This window comes from Protopterus annectens, chromosome 8.part0 (assembly GCF_019279795.1).
Source record: "Protopterus annectens isolate FY-2018-M chromosome 8.part0, PAN1.0, whole genome shotgun sequence".
Taxonomy (NCBI): Eukaryota; Metazoa; Chordata; order Ceratodontiformes; family Protopteridae; genus Protopterus; species Protopterus annectens.
In genome coordinates this window covers 1090120679-1090143196 of record NC_056741.1, presented here as the reverse complement: position 1 = coordinate 1090143196, position 22518 = coordinate 1090120679, and the positions used below count along the sequence as shown (strand labels likewise).

At 38.9% G+C, this 22518-nt stretch overlaps 1 non-coding gene and 1 pseudogene across 1 annotated transcript; both read right to left on the bottom strand.

Annotated features, from left to right (window-relative positions):
- Window positions 1–9731: 9731 nt before the first annotated feature.
- Window positions 9732–9896, bottom strand: LOC122809818. Its single transcript, XR_006365957.1, has one exon. It is a non-coding gene; the product is annotated as a U1 spliceosomal RNA (small nuclear RNA).
- A 9953-nt stretch (window positions 9897–19849) lies between these two features.
- Window positions 19850–20001, bottom strand: LOC122809821 (annotated as a pseudogene).
- Window positions 20002–22518: the final 2517 nt, after the last annotated feature.

Here is a 22518-nt window from a genome sequence, read left to right as displayed (position 1 = left end):
GACAGTTGAGAGGTATGCTACCTACCACATGCACACACACACACACACACACACACACACACACACACACACACACACACACACACACACATATACCTCTCAACCTCTTAAAGCAACAAACCCATAAATAAAACTGAGGCAAAGGCCCAAAAATAAGGACATTTTTTTTTTAATATTGCTCTTATAAACTTAGAAAGATAATTGAATAGTAGTAGGTCTTGCATTAGTACGAATTTTCTGAAAGGTATGAAATCTGAAACTCAAATGTCTGCCATTATTTTCTAACTTCAGTCTTTAATGATTTGCCACTAATTTGCCAGAAAACCGCAATTTTATGAAAAACGGACCAAAAATGTGATGCAAAAATATAAAATTGCCAGACAATACAGCTGAGAACCTGCCAAAGAAGGGACACCATTTTAATATGAGCACTGTTAACTTGAGCAGCTGACAAAATTAGAGAATCTACATGCATTTCTGAAATAAAAGTAATGTATAACTCTGATCATTACAGTTATTTATAAAAGTAAACCCTCCACGTTTTCTTCCAAAATTGCTATTTTGCGGAGGGATTATTAGAGGGAGAGCAACATTTTGAGCCAAAATTGGGGACAGTTGAGAGATTTGGAGATTCCTAATTCTATAAAGCGATTTATTTGCACATACCTCTCAACCTCTTAATGCAGGAAATCTGGACAAGGCCAAATATATTGGGGGAACATACAAACAGTACTAAAAATTGATCTTGTATTAACTTAAGACAGTTGATAGAATAACAGGTCTTGCATTAGCATGCATTTTTCTGAAGATTATGACGTCTGAAACTTGACGTCAGTCATTATTTAGTGACTTCTTTCTTAAATGATTTGCCAGACATGTTTTATTTTGCATTTTACAGCACGAACACCAATAAATATCTGCTAAACAAAGCAATGCAGTCTCACAATGAAACTAGACATAGCATTAAAACTTATCTGCCCTTGAAACTCATTCATTGAAACAGCATTGAAACCTACATTCAAAGAAAATACATATTGCCAGTGGCAGATAAAGATTAACTTTGGGCTGTTTTCAAATCATAGGTGCCTTGTACATGAAACATACATGTACTCTTTGATACACCTTCCTGATTGTATTAAATTATATTCCTTTTACAATACAGTATAGTTGTTAGAGAGCGTTTTAAATTTACTGTTTTTAGCATTTTTCCAGTAAACAATGAAACAAAATGCATGCACCAGTAATGACAAAACAGCCCAATTCAGAACATTTCCATCATAAAAGTCTACTCTTCTACAGTCCACCAGTATCAGTAAATATGCACAATATCTGAACTAGTAAAAGCCATCTATATAATTCCACATTAAAGAAATCTGTAACTAATGAAGAGGCTGCTGCTAGCAAACAACTTTATATTTCATGGTTTCATCTACAAATAAAGTGCCTGTTGCCCTTGAGGAATAAATTGCCTATGTTGCATTAAAAAAATGATACGCTAGTAATATTGCAATAGGGAATGGATGGCAAACTGATAACAGGTTCATAGTTACTACTAGATATCTTCACCAAAACGGACTACAGCATCCACCCCCCCTTTACAACACAGTACAGTAATGCATCTACCTATGGTGGGAGAAGAACCCACAGCCTTCTGCATCAAACGCAAGTACACTACCTGTTGTGCTATTAACAGTACAAGCAAACTCAGCATAAGCAGCACTAAACTTTAGTTCCCCTGCAGCTCTCAGCTCCTTGTAAAATGTACTCGACACTCAGCTGTATCTCTTAACTTTGCAGCACAAGAAATCTGGAAAAAGCCAACATTTATTGGGGGGGACACATTTTAAACATTGCTTGTATAATTTTGGAAAGTTGCTAGAATAAAATGCTGTGTTATCACCATGCATGTCTTGAACCCAGAACCATATGCATTACAGTCACTGCAACATACCACTATGCTAAATCAGCAGTTTGAAACATAGGAAGACTGAAACTTAATGGCTATCATTTAGATAGCTCTCAACCTCTTAGCACAAACAAACTGGACAAACAAAGCCAATAATGAGGGAATACAACGGCAGTTCTCACTTCACAACTTAGCACAAAAAACTTGGACATACAACAAAAACAATAATGAGGGAAATACTTCAGTTCTCACTTCTCACCATAGCTCACAACTGTTAGAAAAAAAAATCTAACCAAAGTTCAGAAATGGTGGTGGTTAGGGACTTTAGGCTCTTCTTACCCTGAAGCAAAGGTGCAGGGTTTGAACCTGAACACCTATAGCCAGCAGGTGTATTATGTGGGGGCATTTCACACACACACACACTGGATATCTACATGACCTGAAGCAGTGCCTAGAAGTTGTATTATTTTAAGTCCCTGATATGCCACATTTGGAGCAGGCAGTGTAGCTCTGCATCATTTACTACAATAACTTTAATTAAATAAAAACAGTCTACAGCAAGGTTAAAATATTACCACAAGGCAGTAAAGTAAATCTGAAATGAAAAACAAAATGCCAGAGAACTCCGAAAATGGTACTTTTCAAAGACCTGGGGGCAGAAGTAGTTAACTATCAGAAAACTGGCATACAGCAGAATCAAAAATCACACTTGTAAAGCTGCATCCTGTTTATAAACTGTGCCTTTCTTTAGAAGAAATATCTATTCAATATTAATTTTACTGGTTTATATTATTTCTTTAAGCAATGTTTTCGCTAGATGTGGAAAATATTAATGCATGTGTACTGTGGGATTTTCTCAAGGTTGTATGAAGGTTTTCTCTTTGTATATGTGGGAATAAAAAAGGATCACAGTTCAATAGAACCTGTTTTTAAATCCTTTGCATAACCATCTGCAGTGTTGTTACCACTTTGTACTCACGTATACTCAGCCACACATAGAGAACCAACCCCTCTCTGACACACACACACACACACACACACACACACACACACACACACACACACACACACACACACACACACACACACACACACACACACACACACACACACACACACACACACCTGAATCCGTTCACCACAGTGATAATCCATCCACACACACACGGCAATACATTCAAGCTATGCACATTTCCTTACACACACACAGCAATACATTCAAGCTATGCACATTGTCTTACCTGAATCCGTTCATCACAATGATAATACACACACAGCAATACATTCAAGCTATGCAGATTTCCTTACCTGAATCCGTTCACCACAATGATAATCTATCTATTTGCGATTGCTTTGTAGTTTGCACACACCTTACCTGAATCCACAACGATAATCCATTTGCGATTGCTTTGCACACACACTCACTAATCCATTTGCGATTGCATGCGGCAATACATTTAAGCTATGCACATTTCCCGAGGCAATTCAAGCTATGCAGATTTCCCACTAGCAGCCAGTCAGCCGGACATGACGTGAGCTCAATTCTGACTGGCTGGTATGGTATGTAGCCATGCTTAAAGGAGCCAGCACTTTTTTTTTAAAAAGAAAAATATGTAATTTTTTTTAATTAAAAAAGCTACCCCCTCTTCTATAGAAGTTGTACTGAAATCAGTACAGTGCATATGCCTCCCAATGTCCCTGACCAGGCTGAACAAGGAGAAAATTACAGTGAGCTGCCTGTCGGGTGCCAGGATCCACCACATAACTCGTGCACTTAAGTCACTCCACAACAATTACAAATATGACTCTGTCATTGTCCATGTTGGAGTGAATAACTTGAGACGTACCTCCCTGGACTACATGAAAAGAGACATGGAAGAGCTCTTGGATCATGTGGCCCAGGCAGGTATGACCCTAGCCCTGAGTAGCATCCTGCCTTCACCCAGAATACCACAATATAAGGACAAAATGATTGACTTCAACAATTGGCTAAACTTCTGGTGTCATTCAAAGGTGATCCAGTATCTGTCTGCCTGGGACAACATTATCAACAGACCACGATGCTTTGCCAGATATGGTCTGCACCTGTTGCCGTTGGGATTCAGGTTACTAGCAAAGGCTCTTGCCACCCCTATAGTGCCTTTTTTAGGCAAAGTTCAAAGGACAAAACCACCACCATAACTGGTACAAGCATGCAAAATCTGAAGGTAATGCTACTCAATGCTAGAAGTCTAAACCTCAAAATGCACTCTCTCGAGGCACTTCTAAAAATGGAGAACATCGATATCTGTGCAGTAACTGACACCTGGTTCAAGGCTCCAGAGTGCACCACTGCAATACCAGGCTACAACTCTTACCATACTTTTCGGCCACCAAACCAGGATCGAAATACTAAAGGTGGAGGAGTGTCCATATTCACCAAGGATATTCACACCACCAGGTTAGTTGCCCAACACAATGCATCTGAAATTCTCCAGGTGCAACTAAAACTAGGTAAGACTGCAATCCAAATTGTAGCTTGCTACAGATCCCCCACCATGCCCCAAGATTCCCACTACACCTTTCTAAACATACTGGAAAATATTAATATACAACCAAACACCATAATACTGGGTGATTTCAACTACCCTGCTATTAACTGGGAAAACTACTTGTGTACCAACACCTTTGCCCAACGGTTCTTGGAATTCATAAATTCCAATGCCCTGGATCAACTAATCCATAGTCGTACCAGGGGCTCCAGTAACCTAGACCTGGTCATTACCAACATGGGAAATCAATGCTTCACACCTATGGTCACCCACTCGTTGGTCAGATCAGACCATAAGCTAATCACCCTTAACATCCACATCCCAACCCAGCCCCCAGTAAGGAAACCTCCATAAAAAACTTTTCCAAAGCCAACGTCATGCTACTCAAGTCACAAGTTACAAACTTCATGACACCCATGCCGACGGGAACTAAAAGTTTGACTGCTGAGTCCTACACTAAGGCACTGTACAATCACATCCACTCATGCATGAATTGTGCCATGCCAAATAGAACCAAGATGCTCTCCTCCAAAAAAAGGAAGCCAATCTGGTGGTCCCCTGCCATAAACAAACTTTACAACAAAAGGAAGAAACTGTTGCAGAAAAGAGGAAAATCCCTGGATCAAGAAACTCCCTTACCAGCCTCAGTAAGAAGCTGAGATCCCTCATAAAATCCTCCAAAGCTAGTTATGAAAATAAAATTGCCAAAGATTCCAAAGACAACCACAAGGCATTCTATAACTATGTCAAGAATCTAAATGGCAATGCTCAGATCTGCTCTGAGCTACAACAGAATGGCATTAAATATACTAATCCCAAGGATATTGCCAATATCCTGGCAGATCGATTCAGTGCCAACTTCACCCCCTCTCTCACCCCCTAAATGGCCCATCTCGATACCAGAAGATTGCCAAATTCTGGTAATAATGGCCACACAGGTAAAAAATGCACTCTCCAAAGCTAAGAATACAGCATCCATGGGGCCAGATGACATCCTGGGCTGTGTACTACATGAACTACAAAATGAACTGGCACCTCACCTAAGTCTCATGTTTAATCATACTCTCACCTCAGGCTTCATGCCCACTGAGTGGCGCACAGCTACAGTTATCCCACTCCACAAGGGGGGATCCAGCTTGGATCCCGGGAACTACCACCCCATCAGTCTGATGAGCCTGATCTGCAAGGCCATGGAAAGTATTATCATGGAACTTATAAACAAAGACATTGGCAACCTTTAAACACTGGACCCCACCCAGTTTGGGTTCGTGAAGGGCCGATCTTGTCTCCTGAACCTGATTGACTACTTCTAATCAGTCTCCAGAGCCATAGACGAGGGTAAGGCAGTCCACACAGCCTATCTGGACCTCACCAAGGCCTTTTACACCATCCCCCACTCTGGAATCATAGATAAACTTACTAAGCTGGGCATTAATCCCTACATCACTCGATGGGTTGCCAACTGGCTTACTGACAGAACCCACACTGTAAAAGTAGCTGACTGCAAATCCATCTCAGGACAAGTGACAAGTGGGGTACCTCAGGGTTCAGTCCTGGGACCTCTCTTGTTTGACATCTACTTCTCTGAAGTACAGGCCAACACTAAGGGACTCTGGCTAACAAAGTTCACAGATGACTGCAAACTGGGAGCCATTATTGAATCCCCAAATGATGTTGAGACTCTACAAAAGGGCCTTACAGAAAGAGATGCTTGGTGCCAGAGCCATGGGCTCAAGCTCAATGCTAAGAAATGTATAGTTATCTCCTTTGGGAAAAAACATGTACCTGTGAATTACCACATAGGTGGCAGTACACTAAACACCGAAAGTGTGATGAGACTTAGGGACACAGGTGGACAGTGGTCTCACCTTCAATAACCACATCACCACAACAGTCAGGAAATCCTTCTATGTGGCACAACTCATCACTAAGGGCTTTTCATCCAGAAAAAAGGAGGTCATTGTCCCACTGTACTTATCCCTCATTAGACCCATTATAGAATACAACATCCCATTTGGTATGTACCTCTCAAGACATCCGCAACAACTGGAAAGGTCACAGACATACCTCACTAGAAAAATCACAAGCCTAAAGCAGATGCCCTATGCTGACCACCTTAAAAAACTCCAGCTATACTCTGTTGCATATCGTCTACTCTGAGGCGATTTCTGCTTAACATACAAGGCCATGTCAAACCCAGAGCTGTAGACATGCTACACTTAAAGAAATCCCAATCCCTCAGAGCCACACTCTCCAGGGATCTAAACCTTGTCATCACAATAAACAAAACATGCTGCAGGGATAGGTTCCTGACCCAGAGACTCCCCAAACTCTGGAATAGACTGCCCATACATGTCAAGCAGAGCACCTCTTTGGCCCTCTTCAAAAGGAACCTTGATGATTGGATGGGTGAAAGGAAATTCACCCCAGGGATCACGTCAGTCGCCCTGCTAGACAGGGGTCCAGGAAATAAATAGTGTGAGAAGAAATAGCCAGAGAATTGTTATGACTTGGCTTGTATAGGCCCTAGGGCCGATAGCCTAGTACCAACCTATGAACCTATGAACCTAAGACAGCGTGAGTCTGGAAAAATGTTTGAAACTATTAGAAGGCTATCATGATTAGAGATGCTACCTTTTCAGATGTCCAAACCGGGATAAAGGGGGGTGTGCCCTGATTTATGACATAATATTGGGCATGGCCCAAGACTACACTGCAATAACTCTGAAGGAAATAAATTAATTAAACCAGGGATCAGGGATCCACTAAAACTTTTCAGAAGCCATGGGATTCTAAATGTTGTTGTGTGCATTTTAGAGCTGTTTCACAACCTTTTGATTCAGGTATGTGAAGTTTTTGTTTATCACTGGAAGTTTGATGATTATTTCATTGCTTTGATCCTACTTTGGATTAATGCACCACTAGTGTGCTCTGTAATGTGAGCAAAAGCATACATAAATTATATTACTTTCACTGAAATGAAAAAGTATAAACTGCAGGTCTGTTTAAATAAAAATCCTACACTGGCAATAAATGCTGATATAGTGAATTAGCTATCACTCACACATTGCTTTCAGACTGATGGTCAGACAGCAAAGGGACTAAACAGGAAAAATGGTCACAAATACATTGAAAAACGGAAATCTGTGCATGTGCTATATAGCACTCAACTAGAAACCTTCAAACTTCTGCTCAGAAATGAATATATGCTTAAGATGTTGACCACATCAACATATGGACAAACTTTAATGTGGCCTAGATTGTCTCACAAAACTATAACACAGACAACTCTACTTATCAGCTTTTTGGTGTCTTCATCTTATTTATAAGTCCATTATTGACACAGAAATGTGTGGTGCTACAGCAAACAGGATTTAAAGACAAAGCAAGGTTACTAATGCTCTCATTGAACAGACATGTCTAATGAGGTTTTAGTAAGTCTTTATAATGACTAAAAGGGATATGAGATGGTAGTTGTATTTCTTCATATCCATGTAACTTCTCTGTTAAAAAAGAAACAGGAACAAAGGATAGTAAAATATTGTTTAACACCTGACATGCCAACAAAGACAAAAAGTGAAGGAAGACAAGCAACTAATTTATGTGTCTAAAACTAGCTTGATCTTTGGGGAATATACGTGATTGCAGTCTAATACCATAAACATTTGCACACACTTATTATGGTCATCTGTTTTTTTTTCTGGATCCATAGTCCCAAAGATAGACTGACTGCCACAGTAAATATTTGTGTTGTGCACACCAATATCACTTGTGAAGGTCTTGCATATATAACGTGTTTAATCTGCATTTCTTGTTTTGGAATCACATGATGTTGCAGCATTCTAAATATCCGTTTTGGGGCAGTGAACCTGTATCTCTAGTAGCCCTGAGGGGATAGTTGTCACTTAGATCCCTTTATACTGTTTGCAGAACCTGTCATGCTATTGTTGTTCTGACCACTGCTTCATGCATATCTGATGGTTTAGTAACAACTACAATCAGGGCATCTTTACTTTCTCAGCAGAAAAGTTGCACAGTGCTACACTGGGTTTATGGAATCCAGCCTCATCCCACAAATGTTAGTAAACTAATAAAAATGCACTTATAAGTTTACTATAAATAGTGCTGAAATATATGTGCAATTATACTTTTCAATGGTAAACCACAATCTTTATACCTACACAAAAATGAATCACTATTTTAGTCTTAACCCAGACTGTAACATCTAAAAAATGCCCCTGTGAAGGAATGACTGAAAGCTAGAGGTGTATATCCAGGTCTGGAGCCAAAAGTACTCTATGAGCCCAACTTATTGGATTAATGACTTTGCAGCACAGGGGTCTTAAACACTCACATTCCCAAACCATATGCAGATAATCTGAATTCAGACTGCTGCATTTACAGAAAGTACCATTCCTTTACCCAACATTGTCCTGAAAAATTTAGGAGAATGCTGCCATAAATGTAAGGATTAGATAAAAGGTAAATTTGACCAAGGAAAGGAGGGCTGTGAACTCATTCTTGATGGTTTCCCAACCATGATTCATGAGTTTACTTCCTGAAACTGAATCCCTTTAAGATCTTCTTTCGGATTTGAAAATTTGAGCAAGTTCTGTCAGACTGATTGTTTATAACTTTAATTATGAATATTAGCAATATTTGCAAATGCACCTGAATACCATAAAACGAGGTGAGGCAGAGAACACAGTATTATTGCTGGTACTGGAGCAGATGAATGGAACTTTCTGCTCAAGTCTACTGTCACTCTTGTATTGTATGGTATGGTGTTATCTGAGACCCATTGTGAAAATAAACAAAGATGCTACAGATCTTTGACATTTCATTAGTATAGTCTGAGACACTGAATCTTGTTTATGAAAACTATTTAAAAAATAAACAGAAATCCCTGATTTCTATAAAAATACATAAAACAAAATGTGGAGGGGTGACTTGTACAACATCATTAGAAAGCTTGTAAAAGCATGAACAAAAGTTCAATCATGGAATGTCATTGAGATATAATAGTTAGGAAAATATTTTTGAAGCATTCTGGTTAAAGTAAGACATGTCCATAATAACATCATACATGAGTCACAGATTTAGATTGTGGGCTAAGATGGCTAGATATCTACCAGTCTTTGTTGTACAAATTCATAGGTGAATACTAGGTTAACTGTCCTGAAGGACGTTTTAAATCTGGCCAGTAACCCAAGGTAAAAAAATCAAACCCTGTACCTTGTGTCTGTGAGGTAAAGACTTTAACCGTTATGCCAAATCCACATAGCTTTTAAGTTTAAGGGACAGCACAAACACAGAGTCCCCACTACCATAAATTATGCAGCTGATTTTCCCACATTTGAGGATATCACAGGGGTTAACCCAAATGTAATGCAATGGAAGAGCCTCACTATGGGGAAACCACCTCCTTAATCATGGTATTTACCCTGCCAGGTAAGTATCACTTTTATATAAATCATACTATTGATAGAAATTATCAAGGTATAAAACATATTAAAAGTCAAACAGAAAATCATAATTAAGCTTTGGGGTTTTGAAACTTAATGTATTAAAAACAGTAAGTTCTGATGGATGACATTTTAATTTAAACTTCACCAAAGAACATTTGTGAAACAATAATATGGTTTTAAGACATTTTTCAGAAATCCTTCAGGGCTTTATAGGCTGTAATTACTCAATACAAAACCATAGCTATATGTCCCCACCTTGATGTGCTGCCCATTCAACTCCAAGTTGGGTATCAAAGCAAAGATTTTTAACCTGTAGTAATCCACTTGCTATAAATGTGACAAGTGGCTTGCTACAGCTATATACTTGCTTTTCCTGTACTAGACTGCACATGGATTGCTGAAATGCCAGCCTTGACTACAAATGCAGTATTTACATTCATAAACTGAATGCCAGTTTGTGTCCAAGGTGAAGTGCATCCTTCACCCCACCCTAGCTATACCTCTTAGTCATTGTTACTTACGACACAAAAAGTTAGGACAATTAGCTCATTTTTTTAGTTAAGATAACACCTAACAATGCAGTTATAATAATGAATGAGATCACCCGTGGTTTTGAAGGTCCCTTGAATGGTAATAATTCTCATTTTTGCTTTGAGCTCTTTATTAAAACAGGAAATGTCTACTTCATTACCATTTTAGGCTATATTACATTTATATGGCACTAGAAGGTAACCATTTGAAATGTTGGGAACTGCTAGTGTGACTCCAGAAATATGGAGAGCAAATGGCCAAAAAATGGACATACATATACCAAGTATGAGATAGCCATTTCTTGGAATATTCCCTTTTCTCTCAGGTATGCCAGTCTCGGAATTGGTATATATACATTCAGGGTACGTATGGGGCTTATCTCTCACCCATTGGGGGTGCAGATTGATGGTCAAAATTTGCTCTTCTCTTGTAGTTTTGTCTTTTTTTTTTTGGCTTGTCAGCATTCAGCATATCGTGTCAACTAGAAAAGTACTTTTAGCTTATTTAGTCTGCACCAGATCATTTATCCTTCTATCTTCACCCCCTCCTCCTATTCTTCAGTTATCTCATGCCCTCTTGACTGCCTCTTTGCATTTTCTCATCAGTATCTGCTCTGATGGTCCATTCAATGACTCCATATCCTTCCATTTGAAGAGATAGTTCTGTAGATCGAAAAAACAGTTGTTTTTTACAACCTGTTGGCTGTGTTCCTTTCCTCCTCCTATCCTTCCTCTTTAGAGTTACCCTTCTCATCTCCCCAACATGTTCTTCTGCACACATATTATGTCTCTTCCATCTCTCGATTCTAGTAAGAAAATCACCTACGCCTCTGTTGTGGCCATATCTTTCCTGCCCATCCTCCACCATTGTGGTGGCTATCCGCTTGATTAGTTCAAGAGGTCAGATACTTCTCTCCAGATATTGCTTCCAAACTGCATGTAGTGCTCATGGTGTGACCTGAACTGGGTCTTGTAATGGGATAATATTACTTCTTTACTTCTGGAGTCTGCATCCATTAGAATACATTCTAACATCCAGTTTCTGCTGCCTTGGCATCTCACTCTGCTTTTGCTCCAACCCAACATTGAAAACATCTTCCGATTATTTTCCTATTCTTCTACCATCAGTTCCACTCATCTGGGGGACATATACCAATGCTGTTGTGACTGAAGTGCAGCCCTTTGCATTTGTCTGCAGTGATCATCAACTGCAATCTTTTTCTCACTTGAAAAGCCTTTTCAGCTCCTTAGGACTCTTTCTGCATCCTCCACCACTGGACCAGAGTTTATGTTGTTCCCTAAGTGGTTGATACTTTTTATCTTTATCCCAAATGTCTCTCAAATATACACATGAAATAATACTGGGCCTAGGACTGATTTCTGTGATGCCTCACAGGTCATTTCTCTCATTCTTGACCATGTCATGCTCATCAAAGCTCTCTTGAGTCCAAACCTCCAGCCATGATGTAATCCAATGCTAAAGTCAAGGGTTTACCTCTATACCTTGTAGTTTTTCTTGTACATACTGTCAAACACTGAGATAAATCCCATTTTGAAATATAAATAAGTACGTTCTAGAAATACACGCCTGTAAAATTTCTATAACTTAGTAAAAAATTTGGATCAGCTTCAACTCCTGGTTATGAACCTGTGTTAGTTGATTTCCTTAAGATTAATGTTCTCTGAGTAAGCAACCATACCTCCAGGATTATCTCCTCAACTTTATCTGCCAGGAATGTTAAGCTAAAAGGCCTGCTATTCTTCAGTTTCCTGCTCCCCTACCCACTGTAAAAGTGTACTAGTATTTCAGTCATCTAGTACACAGGATCATCTGAAATGACCAGTTATATTTTGAAACCCTTTATCAGGGAATCTGCCTGCAAACTGGACATTGATTTCTCTTTCTCTCTCTCTCTCTCTCTCTCCCTGCCTCCCTTCCTCCCTTCCTCCCTCTATCTCCTCTTGTCTGTGCACACCTCTTCCCAGTCTGGCCTTGCTCTTTCTATCTCTGTCTGCCAGACAATTTACATCTCTTTCTGTGATGAATATTAAGATGAAATGATCATTTTGTCACTTGACTTGTTGCCTTTCTTCCAGAAGCTAATTCCCATTCTTACTAACTTTGGCTAGTTTACTTCCTCCCTTTACTATCCTTCATAAATGTCTTCTCCTTTTCTGTACTTAGCTCCTTTGTTTCACTTCTCCTTGGCTCCTTGTACCATGTTTATTCTGCCTCCTTTCTTCAACCAGTTTTCTGTTCTGCCTGTTAAACTAATTACACACTGACATGAATGTTCTCATCTTTTCTCTTTTTCCTTTTTCCTCACTCTGCTAGTCATAGCCCTTAGTGCTTTGTTCTTAACTGCTTCCCATAACTTGTTCACCATCTTGTTTCACAGCCACCTGCTGCCACCTGACAAAGTCTTTTTTGACACTCCCGTCAAGCTCATACTAAAAATCCTATACTGCCAGTGTTATGCTTCATTTCTTCCCCTTTGTCATGATAAACCATTTAGTGGTAAAATCATTGTTTGCTAACAACGCCTTCACCTGGACACCCTTGATACACACCTGCCTTGATTAGGACCTATTCTATATGATGGAAGCCCTCATAGTTCAAGACATTAATCATTTTCTATCCCTTCCTGTCTGGGATCTTAAGAATTGCAGTGTCAGTGGCACAACAGGTAGCACACTCATCTTTAGTATAAAAGGCTGTGGGTTCTATTCCCACACCAGGTATATGGATTGCTAACAGTCTAATTCAGCATGAGGGGGGTTACAGCACTTCTGAATATGTTGCCAGTCATGTGAGATGTTAAACGGATTGCTGGTCTGCTTGAGCTGGTGGTAGCTTAGATGGATCCAACAGATCCCATGGCACCTATTGAAGTGAATGAGAGAAGCTCCCCAATGCCCTTTAGGGGAGACCACCTCAGGTCACCCTAAAAAGAGCCTAGTAGGACTAATCTGTTCAACAAAGAAACAATAAATAAAAACTTCCAGTTGCCCCCTGCAGATTCACATCCTCATGAGTACAACTCCCATTCTACTGCCTTCATTTATTCTCAGCAGCATGTTCCCAGGGTCCTTTACACTTAGTGTTCCATTTGCACTCACCACTCATTTACATGTACCAACTGCTAGGGTGCTTACTCTAGGTTCTGACCACATCTCCTCCCTGGGCTGCTTCATGGGATTGTTTTATTCTGCCTCACTTATCTTACATTTGATTCCCTTTATTTATGCAGACTGCCCCTCCTCATTCACCCTCTATCATTTTTAAATAACCTATAATCTGTCACCTCCATGCCCCATCCTGTCATGCCTCTGATTTATGCTTTTGTAATACTAGAAATGCACACTGTTCCTGAGATTCCTTCCCAGTCTTCTGCTACCCACTACCCAGCCATGCTCTGAACAGCTCTTGTTTGTTCCTTTGCTTCTTGTAGGTGCAATAATTCCTGGTGCCTTAGTTCCTTGTATTCTGACTCAGTTGCAAACCCTCCCCTTATCAGTACATTTGAAGGTAGAATGATAGAGAAATTCTTATTTTCTTTTTCCAACACAGCTTTGGGTTCCACTGCTTCTTCTAGGCTAACATTGAGCCTGACACTGACCGTGAGCTGGTCTATATCACAGGTCCTCAGCTGCTCCTCTATCCATTGCCTCAGCTATTTATACTCCCTAATTCTCTCCTTCACTGGTGAGATAATTGTTGTATAGGTAACACTGGATAGAATTCTATTTCCCATATCAGTTTCTGCACCATCTGCCTTACTGTCCCCTAACTGCATCCCACAATATACATCACTTTTTCTTCAATACTACACTTCCCATTCAAGCCATTCCTATGTCCATTCCTGGCTCTTAAATTTGTCTTTGCCTTCTCCTGCTAATCCATCTTCTGTTCTGTCCTGCAACTTGGCCCTGCTTTCCTGTACCCTTTGTTTTAGTCTTCTCTTCATTGATTGCATGTCAACACATCTGATAGGTGGTCAGTTTCACATTACCATACTTTCAGACTAATGGCCCTAGTTATAGAAGCAGATTTACATAATACTTTCTATTTATTCATTTAACATTTCTTTACTGGGAAAGTTTGACTGGGACAGGGCCAATTTTCAGCAGAGGCCGGGGGAGAAATGCTCCAGACACGTGTCTTTAGAATGTGGAAGGATACTGGAGCATATGGGGGAAACCCACGCAAACACAGGGGGGACACACAGACGCCTCACAGGAGGGAACCCAGTCAAGAATCAGCCCTGAGAACCTCCTGCTATGAGGTGACAAAGCTAACCCCTGCACCACTGTGCTGCTTGACTGAAACGAACTTCTAATGCTTATTTAACTATAAATAATACCTCAGAATAACAGTTATTAGCAAGCAAAGTGAGACAGAAAGAAAGAGACCTGAAAAAAACAAGGTCAAGGTCCATGTGGCAGGGCTTGAAATAAGCAGCTAGTAGGTATAAACAAGACAAGGGTAAGAGGCTATAAGACACAAGTGTGCTTGGCATAAGGAAAGGACAAATCAGGAGCCATAGAGCTTGAGAGTGGCAAGAGCATTGTGGACAATCTAGGAGAAAACTACTCAACCAGAGTGACCTTCTGAATTGACTTCAAGTGCCTGAACTGGTATATTCAATTGTAAATACAAATCATTAGCAGATAATATACCATCTTCTCCATACTTATAGGTAATTTAGAAGGAAGCAAGCAATTAACATCCAGCTTTTAGTAACAAATAACAACAGAAAATAACCTAATCCATTTTTGGCTTCACCTGTAACATCAAAACATAAATAATGTAATACTAAACACACTGAATATAACAAATGTAAAAAATAACAGAAACTCAGAATGTGCTGTCAATACAATTATCAGTTAGAGAGTAAGCCCCTCAGAGAGCTACAGTAGGAAAGTTTATGCTATTGAGTCTGCAGGATCCTTAAGTTATGCAGTGAATCATGTTATAGAAAATGCTTTACCCATTTCTCCAAATTCATGAGTTATTGGGTAGTATGCAAACAATTTAAATCTAACTCAGTGTAGTAAGCAGCAGTATATAAAATGAGGCTGGCTTTTCTGCCATAAGGAGGAATTTATATACAACTTCAATGTTATACAAGGATCCTCCAAAAGGTTCCCATCACAACAATGATGAGTAGGGGAAGTTCCCTGATGGCCGGCCAAATTTCCCTTAGTATTACAAATACCACCTTAGGTCTCATCTGGAAAGAGGCTACTAGCCTAGTGAGACTAACTTGGTAAACAAGGGATAAATAAAATCTATTTTAAAAATCTCCCTATCACTTGTTACAAATTTCCACCCCATCTTAAGCTGAAAACTCCTTCTGGTGACAATTAATGTGCCTTACCCCTTCACATCAATGACCCTACAAGTGACAGTGGCTGTTGTCCATCTTGATTGCATAGATTCCATGAAATCCATTGCAAGCAAGCCCTACAAATCACACATGTAATTTTAATGTAAAAATAACCCATCTTCTGTTAGTTCCATGACACAGAGAAATTACGTCTTTACTGTGACCCACATGACCTGAGACTGAGTATTGACTGGGGCACTGTAATAGGTGATGAGAAAAAAGGTGAGAGTAAGCAGCTTAGGGGATGGAGCTGGTGCATTCTGCTGTTTTGGAAGAAACTACCAGAATGAGAGGTCCTCAGAATGCTGCATATGGGCTGTGAACATGAGCTTGGCTTTACCAAAGCTACATCCACATGACAACCTTTATGGGGGCATGCATTCTCAGAGAAAGGCATAGCAAGCCCTCACATCTCTAAATGTGCACAGCAATGATCTCTAACCATTTGGAAAGATAATTTAAAAGAGAAATATGAATGTAAATTAACAATTTCCACAGATTGTTCATCTTGGAAAGAAAGAGAACCAAACAGTGTTTCAACAAATTTGGAAGCTTATCAGTGATCAAATTCAAATTTAGTTTTATTAAAATGCTTGATAAAAAATAATCACTAATGTAATATGAAAAAAAAACTGAAAGCACTATACTGTACATGAATAGTAATTGTTGTGAAATATAAATAAATCACTAAATTAAAAGATTATAAACAAAATTCTAATGACAACTCAACAAAGGTGGGTTTTAAGCAATCTCTTAAAACTGGCTAGTTTGGTAAACTCTCTCGGTCAATAGACAAGAAGATTCCGAAGGTGTGGTGGCAGATGAAAAAAGTCACACATGCTCAAGTTTTACAAATTGTCTTCTGAAATCTCTATCAACTCTAAGGATGACAAATGTAAAGATATCTGTTGGTTGCACGGGAACAGAGACAATCTAAGTATGTGAGCTAGTGAAGAGGTGAAGAAACAACCACAAGCTTTTATGAACTACAGATATAGTCCATCCAAATCCACTCTATAGTCTCTGCAAGGAACAATTGTCTTCTTTACTTTGAATCCTTACCAGGTACTTCTACTTTTCAATTTCTTCTGCTCCAGTTTTGCTTTCTTTTACTTTCTATGCATATGTTTTCTTTTCCATCTTCAGGATTGTCTCTGCATCCTCCTTTTTGTATTTAATGATGTTTAAAAATTATCCTGGCTATCTTCTTCTTTGGAGTTTTGTAATACTTTCTAAGTGAATTGTGAATTTTTTTTTGAAGTTTAAAGAAGAAGCCTGTGCAAATGGACTGTAAGAACAAGTTTGGGATCAGTAAAAATTATTATCTTGGAAAAAACAGCGTGAGTCTGGAAAAATGTTTGAAAATATTAGAAGGCTTTCATGGTGGGAGTTGCCACCTTTTCAGTTGTCCAAGCTGGGATAAAGGGGGTGTGCCCTGATCTATAACATAATACCGGGCATGGCCCAAGACTGCACTACAATAACTCTGAAGGAAATAAATTAATTAAACCAGGGGGATCAAGGTTCCTCTAAAACCTCCCAGAAACCATGGGATTCTAAATGTTGTTCTGTACACAAACTTTTGATTCAGGTATGTGAAGTTTTTGCTTATCACTGGAAGTTTGATGACTATTTCATTGCTTTGATCCTACTTTGGATTAATGCACCACTATTGTGCTCTGTAATGTGAGCCAGAGCATACATAAATTATATTACTTTCACTGAAACGAAAGAGTATAAACTGCAGGTCTGTTTAAAGAAAAATCTTACACTGGCAATAAATGCTGATATAGTAAATTAGCTATCACTCCCACATTGCTTTCAGACTGATGGTCAGACAGCAAAGGGACTAAACAGGAAATTGTATGGTCACAAATACGTTGAAAAACGGAAATCTGTGCATGCGCTTTATAGCACTCTTAACTAGAAATCTTCAAACCTCTGCTCAGAAATGAATATATGCTTAAGATGTTGACCACATCAACAGATGGACAAACTTTAATGTGGCTTAGGTTGTCTCACAGCACTATAACACAGACAACTCTACTTATCAGCTTTTTGGTATCTTCAGCTTATTTATAAGTGCATTATTGACACAGAAATATGTGGTGCTACAGCAAACAGGATTTAAAGACAAAGCAAGGTTACTAATGCTCTCATTGAACAGACATGTCTAATGAGGTTCTAGTAAGTCTTTATAATGACTAAAAGGGATATGAGATGGTAGTTATATTTCTTCATATCTATGTAACTTCTCTGTTAAAAGAGAAACAGGAACAAAGGATAGTAAAATATTGTCTAACACCTGACATGCCAACAAAGACAAAAAGTGAAGGAAGACAAGTAACTAATTTATGTGTCTAAAACTAGCTTGATCTTTGGGGAATATACTTGATTGCAGTCTAATACCATAAACATTTGCACACACTTATATGGTCATCTGTTTTTTTTTCTGGATCTATAGTCCCAAAGATAGACTGACTGCCACAGTAAATATTTGTGTTGTGCACACCAATATCACTTGTGAAGGTCTTGCATATATAACGTGTTTAATCTGCATTTCTTGTTTTGGAATCACATGATATTGCAGCATTCTAAATATCCGTTTTGGGGCAGTGAACCTGTATTTCTAGTAGCCTTGAAAAGATAGGTGTCAGTCAGATCCCTTTATACCAATTCCAGAACCTGTTATGCTATTGTTGTTCTGACCACTGCCTCATGCATATCTGATGGTCTAGTAACAACTACAATCAGGGCATCTTTACTTTCTGAGCAGAAAAGGTACACAGTGCTACACTGGCTTTATGGAATCCAACCTCATATCACAAATGTTAGTAAACTAATAAAAATGCACTTATATGTTTACTATAAATAGTGCTGAAATATATGTGCTATTATACTTTTCAATGGTAAACCACATTCTTTATACATACACAAAAATGAATCACTATTTTAGTCCTAACCCAGGTTGTAACATCTAAAAAATGCCCCTGTGAAGGAATGACTGAAAGCCAAAAGTGTATATCCAGGTCTGGAGCCAAAAGTACTCTACGAGCCCAACTTATTGGATTAATGACTTTGCAGCACAGGGGTCTTAAACACTCACATCCCCAAACCATATGCAGATAATTTGAATTCAGACTGCTGCATTTCCAGAAAGTACCATTCCTTTACCCAACATTGTCCTGAAAATATTTAGAAGAATACTGCCATAAATGAAAGCATTAGAAAAAAAGGTAAATTTGACAAAGGAAGGGAAAGCTGTGAACACATTCTTGATGGTTTCCCAACCATGATTCATGAGTTTACTTCCTGAAACTGAATCCCTTTAAGATCTTCTTTTTCAATTGAAATTTTGCTCAAGTTCTGTCAAACTGATTGTTTATAACTTTAATTATGAATATTAGCAATATTTGCAAATGCACCTGAATACCATAAAATGGTGTGAGGCAGAGAACACAGTATTATTGCTGGTACTGGAGCAGATGAATGGAACTTTCTGCTCAAGCCTACTGTTACTCTTGTATTGTATTGTATGGTGCAATCTGAGACCAATTGTGAAAATAAACAAAGATGCTACACGTCTTTGACATTTAATTAGTATAGTCTGAGACACTGAATTTTGTTTACGAAAACTATTTAAAAAATAAACAGAAATCCCTGATTTCTATAAAAATACATAAAACAAAATGTGGAGGGGTGACTTGTACAACATCATTAGACCGCTTGTAAAAGCATGAACAAAAGTTCAATCATGCAATGTCATTGAGATATAATTTTTGAAGCATTCTGGTTAAAGTAAGACATGTCCATAATAACATCATACATGAGTCACAGATTTAGATTGTGGGTAGATACCTACCAGTCTTTGTTGTACAAATTCATAGGAGAATACTAGGTTAACTGTCCTGAAGGACATTTTAAATCTGGCCAGTAACCCAAGGTAAAAAATAAAACCCTGTACCCTGTGTCTGTGAGGTAAAGACCTTAACCATTATGCCAAACCCACATAGCTTTTAAGTTTAAGGGACAGCACAAACACTCAGTCCCCACTACCATAAATTATGCAGCTGACTTTCCTACATTTGGGGATATCACAGGGGTCAACCCAAATGTAGTGCAATGGAAGAGCCTCACCATGTGGAAACCATGGTATTTACCCTGTCAGGTAAGTATCACTTTTATATAAATCATATTATTGATATAAATTATCAAGGTATAAAACATTAAAAGTCAAACAGAAAATCATGATTAAGCTTTGGGGTTTTGAAACTTAAAGTACTGAAAACAGTAAGTTCTTATGGATGACTTCTTAATATAACTTCACCACAGAACATTTGTAAGACATTAGTATGGTTTTAAGAAAATTTTTCAGAAATATTTTAGGGCTTTACAGGCTGTAATTACTCAATGAAAACCATAGCTATATGTCCCGGCCTTGATGTGCTGCCCACTCAACTCCAAGTTGGGAGTCAAAGCAAATATTTTTAACCTGTAGTAATCCACTTGATACAACTGTGACAAGTGGCTTGCTACAGCTAAATACTTGCTGTTCCTGTACTATACTGCAAATGGAGTGTTGAAATGCCAGCCTTGACCACAAATGCAGTATTAACATTCAAAAACTGAATGCCAGTTTGTGCCCAAGGTGACTGCACCCTTCACCTCACCCTAGCTATTCCTCTTAGTCATTGTTACTTACGACACAAATGTTAGGATAATTTGGCTCATTTTTTAAGTTAAAATAACACCTAGCAATGCAGTTATAATAATGAATGAGATCATCTGTGGTTTTGAAGGTCCCTTGAATGGTAATAATTCTTACTTTTGCTTTGAGCTCTTTATTAAAACAGGAAATGCCTACTTCATTACCATTTTGGGCTATATTACCTTTATATGGCACTAGAAGGTAACCATTTGAAATGTTGGGACCTGCTAGTGTGACTCCAGAAATATGGACAGTAAATGGCCAAAAATATGGACTTACATATACCAAGTATAAGATAGCCATTTCTTGGAATATTCCCTTTTCTATGAGGTATGCCAGTCTCGGAACTGGTATATATACATTCGGGGTATGTATAGGGCTTATCTCTCACCCATTGGGGGTGCAGATTGATGGTCAACATTTGCTCTTCTCTTGCAGTTTTGGTCTTTTTTTGGCTTGTCAGCATTCAGCATATCGTGTCAACTAGAAAAGTACTTTTAGCTTATTTAGTCTGCACCAGATCATTTATCCTTCTATCTTCACCCCCTCCTCCTATTCTTCAGTTATCTCATGCCCTCTTGACTGCCTCTTTGCATTTTCTCATCAGTATCTGCTCTGATGGTCCATTCAATGACTCCATATCCTTCCATTTGAAGAGATAGTTCTGTAGATCTAAAAAACAGTTGTTTTTTACAACCTGTTGGCTGTGTTCCTTTCCTCCTCCTATCCTTCCTCTTTAGTGTTACCCTTCTCATCTCCCCAACATGTTCTTCTGCACACATATTATGTCTCTTCCATCTCTCGATTCTAGTAAGAAAATCACCTACGCCTCTGTTGTGGCCATATCTTTCCTGCCCATCCTCCACCATTGTGGTGGCTATCCGCTTGATTCCTTCAAGAGGTCAGATACTTCTCTCCAGATATTGCTTCCAAACTGCATGTAGTGCTCATGGTGTGACCTGAACTGGGTCTTGTAATGGGATAATATTACTTCTTTACTTCTGGAGTCTGCATCCATTAGAATACATTCTAACATCCAGTTTCTGCTGCCTTGGCATCTCACTCTGCTTTTGCTCCAACCCAACATTGAAAACATCTTCTGATTATTTTCCTATTCTTCTACCATCAGTTCCACTCATCTGGGGGACATATACCAATGCTGTTGTGACTGAAGTGCAGCCCTTTGCATTTGTCTGCAGTGATCATCAACTGCGATCTTCTTTCTCACTTGAAAAGCCTTTTCAGCTCCTTAGGACTCTTTCTGCATCCTCCACCACTGGACCAGAGTTTATGTTGTTCCCTAAGTGGTTGATACTTTTTGTCTTTATCCCAAATGTCTCTCAAACATACACATGAAATAATACTAGGCCTAGGACTGATTTCTGTGATGCCTCAAAGGTCATTTCTCTCATTCTTGAATGTGTCATGTTCATCAAAGCGCTTTTGAGTCCAAACTTCCAGCCATGATGTTATCCAATGCTAAAGTCTACGCTTTACCTCTATACCTTGTAGTTTCTTTTGTAGGTACTGTTAGAGACTGAGATAAATCCCATTTTGAAATATAAATAGGTACGTTCTAGAAATACACACCTGTACAATTTTTATAACCCAGTAATAAAATTGGATCAGCTTCAACTCCTGGTTATGAATCTGTATTAATTGATTTCCTTAAGATTATTGTTCTCTGGGAAAGCAACCATACCTCCAGGATTATCTCTTCAACTTTATCTACCAGTAATGTTAAGCTAAAAGGCCTACCATTCTTTAGAGTTTCTTGCTCACCTACCCATTGTAAAAGTGTACCAGTATTTCAGTCATCCAGTCAACAGGATCATTTGATATGACCAGTTATATTTTGAAACCCTTTATCAGGGAATCTGCCTGCAAACTGGACATTGATTTCTCTTTCTCTCTCTCTCCCTTCCTCCCTCCATCCCTGCCCTCCCTCTATCTCCTCTTGTCTGTGCACACCTCTTCCCAGTCTG